This window comes from Marmota monax, unplaced genomic scaffold, assembly GCF_021218885.2.
Source record: "Marmota monax isolate L192 unplaced genomic scaffold, Marmota_monax_Labrador192_F-V1.1 WCK01_AAM20220418_F8-fsc00190, whole genome shotgun sequence".
Classification (NCBI taxonomy): Eukaryota; Metazoa; Chordata; class Mammalia; order Rodentia; family Sciuridae; genus Marmota; species Marmota monax.
Window position 1 is genome coordinate 2740529 of NW_026693010.1, and position 9523 is coordinate 2750051.

Below are 9523 nucleotides of genomic sequence, written 5' to 3' on the forward strand. Positions count from 1 at the left end.
ACTCAGCTTCCTCCTGCGGGATGCAGAGGGGCGACAGGACCTGAATTGTGCTGGAATGCGTGGTTGGTTTCACATTCCAAAGTCAACACAGTTCACCACAGAGAATCGCAGTTGGGGATACATTTGGGGAGGCGCGGCGCGGAGGAGCCAGCTCGCTCAGGTCGCTGCAGTCCAGCTTGTGAGAACTTGCGAGCTCTGCATGTCCGACGTCCGGTAAAAAACAAACGCTTGTAGCCGGACCCACACAGAAAATGCAGTTCCCTTTACGCAGAGGTCCTGCGCACGAAAACAAGACTCCAAACCAGTAGAAGTGGGCAAAGGAGAGAACACACACCCTTAAGCAGGTGACAAGAAGTTCAACGCAAATTGGAGCAGTGATGTATGCCATTTTCCACCCACCAAATTTGCAGAGATCAAAAATATTCAATGCAGCTGGACTCTGCTTTCACTCAGTGTCCAATAATATTCAATAAAATATTAACAAGGCATGTCAGGACCAAAAAAGGTGGGAAAACGGGGCGGGGGGGCCGAAGGAGCAGATAACAGAAACAGATATCAGAGTTGTCAAGTTTTCAGGAAACTGTAATTAATGTGTTCAGGAAAATTTAACCACAAAAACTAGAATCTATTAAAAAAATTTTCCTTTTTATTTTTTCTTCCATCCAAGTGGAAGAAATAGCATCATCAATCTTAATTCTTTTTTTCCTCCTTTTTTATGTTTTTGTACCAGGGATTGAACCCAGGCACACTTCACCCCTGAGCTATGTCCCTAACCCTTTTTATTTTGAGAGAGGGTCTGGCTAAGTTTTTGAGGCTAGCCTCAAGCTTGCGATCCTCCTGCCTCAGCCTCCTGAGCCACTGTGATTACAGGCATGCATCACTGCACCTGCCTAAATATCTTTTTTAAGAAGCAAAAGTTCCTTATTTGCCCAGGCTGCGCTTGAACTCCTAGGCCTAAGCAATCCTCCTGCCGTGGCCTACTGAGTAGTTGGGGCTACAGTGTGACCACCATGCCCACCTACAAGTCTCCAGTTTGTTATACTAGAGTCAGCCAAATCTTGATGCTGAAACTTGGAGAGGACAAGAAAAATGGACAGGCTAGTCTTTCATGAGCTTACTTTAAGATTCCAAATCAGATCCAGCGTGATAAAATATAATCAATCACAACCAAGTTGGGCTTACTCCAGGAATGCATGGTTGGTTTCACATTCCAAAGTCAACACAGTTCACCACAGAAGTGTAATAAAGGAGAAAAAGGCATGAAAAGCTCAGTAAGCACAGACAAAGAAAGCATCTGATAAGATTTGACATCCTTTCATGATGAAAGGATGGGAAATATGCACATACAGACTCAAAAACAGTCCACAGCACTGCCCTCACTTCTGACACCAAATGCAAGGTTGGGGGTCACGAGGACCACAGCCATGTTTTTAAAGATTCCCTACAAGAACTCAGAACATTGACGCAGCCACCAGAAAAAAAGGAACCTCTGGTCTACACCACAGGAGCCAAATCTTACCCATGACAGGAGCCAAATCTTACCCATGACAGGAACAAGCTGGGAAGGGGTCCTGAGCTCCAGATGAGGACCAGCTAGCAGTTGCCACTATTGCCATCCAAGCACCTTGTTGCCGGAAGGACCTGGGGAGCAAAGGACAATATGAAGCCCACTGTGCCCTCAATGCCATGAGTAGCAGAGCCTTTTGTCTGAGGCCCAGGAGTCTCCAGTCTCCCATCACGTGCCCAGCACTGGCAGCCTGTTGGCTGAGCTGTAGTTTGAATATGGTTTCAGTGTCCCCAGGGTTCATGCGTTGGGAGCTTGGTCTGCAGTGTGATGATTTGGGGGGATTGTGGGGCCCTTAAGAGGTGGGGCCTTGAGAAATCATGCTCAGAAGGGGTATTCTGAGGTACCAGTTCAGTTCCCAAGAGAGAAGGTTATAAAGGTGCAAGACTGGGATGGGGTTGTAGCTCAGTGGCAGAGTGCGTGCCTAGCAAATGTGAGACACTGGATTCAATCCTCAACACCATATATCAACATATTAACAAAGAAAGGTCCAATTGACAACTAAAAAAAATTTTTTTTTTTAAGGAGCAAGACTGGCCCTCCCTGCTCTCTGATTCGCCATGTGATCTCTTTTCACACATGCTCTCAACATTGTAATGCCATCTGCCATAGGGCCCTTACCAGAGCCAAGCCAGTGCCAGCACCATGCCCTTGAACTTCCAAAACTATGAGCTAAATAAACCTCTTTTCCTCATATAATATCCAGGCTTACATATTATGTTATAGCAATAGAAAACAAGACTACGAGCTTACAAGCTGGGAAAATCTCTAACCTTCCATTTCTCCTTTCTAACCTCTTCATGAAAAACAGCTTTAACCTGCCTAGGGAGCCAGGGAAAGGATCTTGAAGGCTGCTGGGAGTTGAAAAAATAAGCAGATATAGTGTGGATAAAGAATTCAAGCCCTCTCACTGTTGGAGAAAGGAACTGCAAATAAGGAATGGGCAGGCTGGACCAGCTGTTGGATTGAAATTGGAGATACTGATACAAATCCACAGTTTGACTATAGTTAGATATAGATGTAGACGTATATGTGTATGTGCATGTGTTCAGACGTGTATACTCCAAGTTCTGAAATGGCTGCCCTAGCAGCAACACACCTGGAGCCCAGGTCTTGGCTTCCAACCCCCACCAGCTCCGGGGAGGAGGGCCAAGACAAGACCAGAGCCAGGTAAACTAACTTGTTCCAGGAAGTGAGGAGTGTTCAAGAGTGGACAGACAGGCGGAGGGGACACAGCACCAGCCTACCTTACAGAGCAGAAGAACAACTCTTTTTTTTTTTTTTAATTTATTTTTTTAGTTTTTGGCGGACACAACATCTTCGTTTGTATGTGGTGCTGAGGATCGAACCCAGGCCGCACGCATGCCAGGCGAGCGCGCTACCGCTTGAGCCACATCCCCAGCCCCGAAGAACAACTCTTGAGCCTGAATTAAATTCAGACATAGAAAGTATATAACATGCATGCATATGGGAGAAAGGGGCCAGACCTCACAGAGGGATCTCAACCTCCCAGGAACTACTTATTTTATTTAATGAATGCAAAATGCTTACTGACTAACCTTGCAGTGGGGAGACTTGGTGGACCCCCACCTCACCCAGACAACAGGAGTTAGCATTGCCGGTGCCACCGAGATAGCCACCTTGAGCCTGGGATAGGCCACATAGCGGAGAGACCTCACTCCAGAGACCTCACTCCAGAGGGATTCCTGCTGGAAATGCAGAAACCTTGGCAGGAGTTCTGCAGATTTGCAGACCTTGGACACGTGGCAGTTTCCTTATGTTGACTGATTCGGCAAGTCTGTTTACTTCCAAAGTACTTGGAGATGTGGAGGGTCACAAGCATCAGTCTACAATGTATCCTGAGGTGGTGCAGAAAAAAAAGTTAAACGGGAAGAAAGAATAATAAGGCAAATGTGGAAAATATTAGAGGTTGGGGCATGTGGGAAGGGAGCATCCAGATTTTTTGTACTGTTTGCCATTTTTCTATAAATTGGAAATTATTTCAGAATAAAAAGTTGGATTAAAAATCTACCTGATCTTGGGCCAGGGTTGTGGCTCAGCGGTAGAGCGCTCACCTAGCACATGTGAGGCCCTGGGTTCGATCCTCAGCAGCACATAAAAATAAATAAAGGTATTGTGTCCAACTACGACTAAAAAATAAATATTAAAAAAAAAAAACTACCTGATTGTAGAAGCAGAATTCAGAATAGTGATTACCAGAGGCTGAGAAGGGTAGGGAAAGAGGGGACCCAAGCACAGACAGGAGGGGTGAGTTCACCATAACCATAATATAACTTTATAAAGATGGAGCAGAGAGGAGCTCAAAGACGGCAATTATAAAGTGTATGTATACACATACACACACATATGTACATATAGTTTATATATGTGTGTGTGTGGGTGTGTGTGTGTATTCAGTACTAAGGAATGAACCCAGGGGTGCTTTATGACTGAGTTACACCCAACCCCTTTATTTCTCATTTTGAGACAGGTTTTTACTAAGTTGCTGAGTCTGACCTAGAACTTGCCATCCTCCTGTCTCAGCTTCCTGAGTCACTGGGATTACCATGCCCCGCCTAGAAATGATATGTTGTTGTGGAGATGGAAATGCTGATTACACTCATGTGATTAGTACATGCTGTATACATGTATCCACATGAGCACACTGTACCCCATAAACATGTTCAATTATTATGAGTCAATTAAAACTAAATTTAAATGTTCACCACCCCTTACAGAGACCCACACCATGCATTTTCCACGATGCCCGTAAGCAGGTGCACATTTAGGAAGGGACTAGAAGGATGTGCCAAAGAGGAGGAAAAGGATCAGGGTGGGCACAGACACTGCCCACCATGCGGACCCCCTGCTCTGGCCCTGTGGGGTACTGCCCCCTGGTGGCCATTGAGGACCTGCCACTGGCACCTGGAGAGCCATTACTAGGGACAGCTGGGTGGTTTTGTAAGTGAACTTTGCATCTTCACAGGACTTTCCCCCGGGCAGGCAGCTCAGGCTTGGCATAAACATCTCAACTGCTGACTTGCAGCCCTACGGGCAGTGTCTGACTCACCATGATGGATGAGGAAACTGAGGCAGAGAGGGGACGTGACCTGTTCAAGTGAGCTGTCTCTGGGAAGGCTCAAACCTCCCAGGCCTTCCCAGAGACAGGTGGTATCCAGGTAGCTGGATTGTTTCCCCAGGTGGAACTGGGCTGCCTGTGGGTGACCCGCAACCATGAGCCAGCAAGCTGCTCCACACAGGGTCATTCAAGGGGACCTGGCACACTCAGCACCCCTTTTCCCTGGGGCTGGCCCCAAGGGCCAGAGTTTCTGGAAAGCCTCCCCCAACTCAGAATGCTGTTGGGACTGTGTCCCCAGGCAAGGGGACACAGAAATCCCCAATAAGAGGTTCCCAGCCTACTGAGGCCAGTGCGGCTTCTCCCTAGCTGTCTCGCCTAGGGGTTCACCTGGTGTGTGTGCCTTCGGTCCATAGCCCCTTGCAGTGTTGTGGGGAGAGGATGTGGTCTGTAGCAGGAAGAGCCAGGACGCACTATGGTCAGGAGTGCCTGATGACAAAACCCTGTCATGCCCATCATTCATGCAGGAGAGGACAGGTGTGGCCGGGAGGCAGCAACTGGGAGCAAGTGGAGCACACACAGCTGGCCCTCCCTCGCAGTCTGCCTGCAGGGATTGGGAAGATGCCTTCCACCCACTGCCCTGGAGAGCCTCAGCCTCAATCCCTGGGTGCCCCTTTGTCCAGCAAGGAGCTAGCCTTTGGCTGGAGCCCAGCCCACTCCTGTCTGGTCCAGTGAAAAACACACTTACCTGTCCAAGCCCAAAGAATGGACTAAGAGACATGAGGGCAGCAGAAGCAAGGTTTTCCTTCAATGATGGTCTTGCAAGATCAATGATGGTCTTGCAAGATCAGGTGCCTGGTGGTCAGGACCCTCAGATTGGATACAACCAGTGTTTTATCCTCATTGGCTGAGTACCTAGGGGTACACAGTCTTCCGGAACATCACTTAGGTTTTACTGCCTCCTGCTGGGTTGTTTGAAGAAAGGTATCTTTTTTTTTTTTTTTTTTTTCAGAGAGAGAGAGAGAATTTCAATATTTATTTTTCGGTTTTCGGCAGACACAACATCTTTGTTTGTATGTGGTGCTGAGGATCGAACCTGGGCCGCACGCATGCCAGGCGAGCGCGCTACTGCTTGAGACACATCCCCAGCCCGAAGAAAGGTATCTTTAGTTGTCCCCACCTCCCTGTATTCTCTCGGCAGGAAAGTCCCCCTGGGTTGAGCTGGTGCCAGGTGGCTCGAGACTAAAATACTCAGGGGTCACTCCAGGGGAACTGGGCTGATTGGGCTGCACGAAATAACCACACAAGAAACAATACCTTTTTCTTTGGGGGTGCTGTGACTCCTCTGACCTTAAGCTTCCGCAGAAAGAGCGCACACTGACCCCTTTTATTGAGGAGAAACTATTCAAATGAGGCAAGGGCTCATGTTTCAGGGGGCTGAGTCTATCTTTGTGATGTCTGCTGTCAGCAGGTTGATTGACATCAAGGTAGGCCACACCCAAGGGCAGAGTAAGAGAAGGGGACACACACAAGGCATTTCCATGGAACATTCTATCCCAAACAGAGCAAGGGTAATATTACAAAGGAACAGGTGAGCGTAGCTTCACCCATGGGGATGCAGGAAGGCACGCCCATGCACAAAGACACAGTGGCTCGCACCCTAGAAGACGGGGCTGTCCAGCAGCATGACTGCCAGATGCCACACCGCTCAGCAGGGGAGAGAGACCCAGTCACGTCTAGTTCAGCCCCCCACAAGCTGGCACATGCACAGTTCCTCTCTGTTGCTTGGGTCCCTTCCTCTCCCCTCCTGTGTGTCCAGGACTGTGACTCTTACACTCAGCATTACCTGCACATAGCTTTCTATTCTGCCGTCCCCTCCAGCTGCTTTTGCTACACCCCAAGGCATTTTACATTTAAGGCTAGAGACTGTATTTTGAAAACAAACCACCAGACTTTCCATTTCTCACAGGCCTGGCCCTTGGGAAAGGAGCTTCCCCCACTCAGTTGAGCCCGTGCCAGAGCCATGGATTCGTCTCTAGGCCATGGCACCCCAAGCCAATTGGTCTGCAAGAGCTCTCATGCCCAGTGGTGACTGCCCAGTTCCCGGTCTCCCTGAGTATCCATTTTCTAATTTCACTCAGTTCCCACACCAACGCCAGCAGGCCCTCTGGGACCCTGCGGTGGAGGCTCCCCAGGACACCCACCTGGCCATATCAGGGCCTGTCTCCAGCCTCCCCGCCTGGTGGTGGCAGCCTCCCTGATACTGGCAAGTCCTTCAACTTCTTATCTGGGCCCTAGTGGCCAGGGTGCTCTCTTCTGCAGTACTCATACTAAAACCCTTGGGGTAGCCCAGCATAGGAAAAAAAATCTGTTTATTTGTTACTCTGTGGCAGCAAAATTGAAAAGGTGATATCTTTAAAAAAAAAAATCATCTAAATGGGAGACTCCAAAACCCCTTGGCAATGGGGGAGGCTACAGCCAGTGGCTTTATACTGCACCACACAGGAGCCAGATGTCCCAAGAAAGCCCTGTGAGAATGAGCTGAACTTGTGCTGAGTAGACAGGGCCTCATGAACCGACAGCTCCCCAACTCCTCACCCCCTGCAATTTGCAGAGGCAAAGACCTGAGGCTGGGGTTGCAGTGGGGTGGAGTGGAGCCCAGAGAAGGGGTCATGAGGCTGCAGCTCTGTCGCCAAGCCCAGGCCCTCTCAGACCTGAGAAATAAACCTTTTGCTAACCAGTGTTCTGTGCCAGACCAGGTGTCTGTGCCCCCACCTCCCACCCAGCCATGCAGACCTCTGGGGCCCAGGTTGCTGCTGGGAAAACAGATGCAGGATGACTGAGCCATTTCAGCCATGAAGGAAGCCCAGTGGACCTACAATTCACCTGCTCATTAGCATGCCGATGTAAAGCATGGCCCTGACCACATTCCCACCCATCTTGGTATGGTCTGCTTTTGACCCCCAGTTGAAACAGGTCCAGAGAAGAATCTGAGGACAGGGACTGGTGCCCTCCAGAGAAATCAGAGACAATTCTTTCCACTAACCCCTGTCTTTCCTCCTTTCACACTTTTTAAAAATACCTTTATTTTATTTGTTTATTTTTTATGTGTTGCTGAGGATAGAACACGGTGCTCTATTCCTGAGCCACAACTCCAGCCTGCCCTCAATCTTAAAGACCCGCATCCTTTGTTTGATTGAGTTATTTCTCCATGATTCTTTCAGTTCTGGCTGAAGAACAAGCCTTCCTCCTCTGCCTAACTGGCTCTCAGTTTGTAGGGGAATAACAGCCAGCTAGGGTCAGAAAGGGGTGACAGTTCTTGTCCCTGCTGTCTGATTCCTGCCCGTGTCTCTCAAAGCTCTGCATCTACTTTCTGAAGTCTTTTGTCTTTTTCAGACATTTAAAAGAGTTTGTGGTGCTCTCTTCTGCAGTACGCATACTAAAATCAGAAGCCTGAGAAGATGAGCATGGAGGACGCAAATTTGCGATGCGGTCCATTTTTTTTTTTAAGTGCTACATATTTTAAGTGGCGTCAATGTTGTTGAAATTCCTTTTATTTAGCCCCACCCCCACCCCACGCATGTACTTTTCTGGGCCTCATGTTTATGACGGGAAGGAGCCCCAAGAGAAGAGGCCACTCAGGGACTTCCCCGTCACCCACCCCTCCGTACGGGACACTGTCCAGGCCAGACCACGTGGTACTGAGGGGTTGATCACGACGCTGGCCCTTCAGCACCTTGAGAGCCCCGGATGCTGCTGGCAGGAAAGGGCCCAGGGCAGACCTGAGTCCGTCTTGGGGAAGGACCCTGAAGTCCCCAGGGACTCGGTGAAGAGCGAGCCAGGGCGGGCTGGCGTTTAGGACACGACACAGTTTCCCACCCCTCCTCCCGTCCAGGCCTCGGTGGAAGCGGGGGCTCCCAGGCGCGGGTCTGGCCGGCAAGTCTCGCCCACGGGCCCTCGGCCCCGCCCACCGACCGTGGCCCCGCCCCTGCTGCGATCGCCCAGCACTCGGCCCCGCCCACCGACCGTGGCCCCGCCCCTGCTGCGATCGCCCAGCACTCGGCCCCGCCCAGCCCAGGTCCCAACCGGCGCTGGCTGTCCTCGGCCGCGCACCCCTCCTCTGGACACTGCCCAGGGGTGCCACGGCGTTGCGGGAGGCGTGGCTCGCCCGCTGTGCTGCGCCGACTGCAGTCCCAGCTCCCGCCTCCAGGCGTGAAAACGCTGGTATCCGGAGTGACTAAGGCACCCAGGGCCGTTTGTCACAGGCTGCTGCAGCTTCAGCTCAGGGGTGGAGAGAGGCTGAATGGGCCACTGGGACTGCCGGCAGGGCAGAGGGCAGCATGGTCACCCTCCACCCGACCCGGAGCATAGGGAACCAGGCAGGTGTAAACCCAGCACGCGGAGCTGTGTTCCCATGGCCACTGGGCCCAGCATGTACCCTGGACACAGAAAGGACAGCATCACAGAGACAGCAACTAGAGCCATGCCCACAAGCTGGGGAGGCCGGCAGCCAGGGCAGCTGGAGGAGGGTGGGAGGGCTGTGCCCTGCCATGCTTGGGTCTTGGACCAGTGGCAGGCAGAGCTGTGAGGTCACTTTGTGGTCAGTGGCCAGCTTGTGAAATCAGTCACAGCAGCCCCCGGACACCAGCATACTGTTGAAACAGCAGGCAGTCTCTCCAGGGTCTTTTTGTTCTCACCCATCCCGGAATTTTCCAGACTGTTTGCAGAATCCCTGCCATCACTCTTAACACCCGGTTCTGGTTGTCCCTGTGGGATCCAAGGGCTCACCCTCCTCAAGGCCTTTGTACCAAGGGACTCCCAGAAGAAAAGCACTTGTAAGGGTCAAATGGAGTCTTTCTTTTCCAATGGAAGTGAAAAGAGCA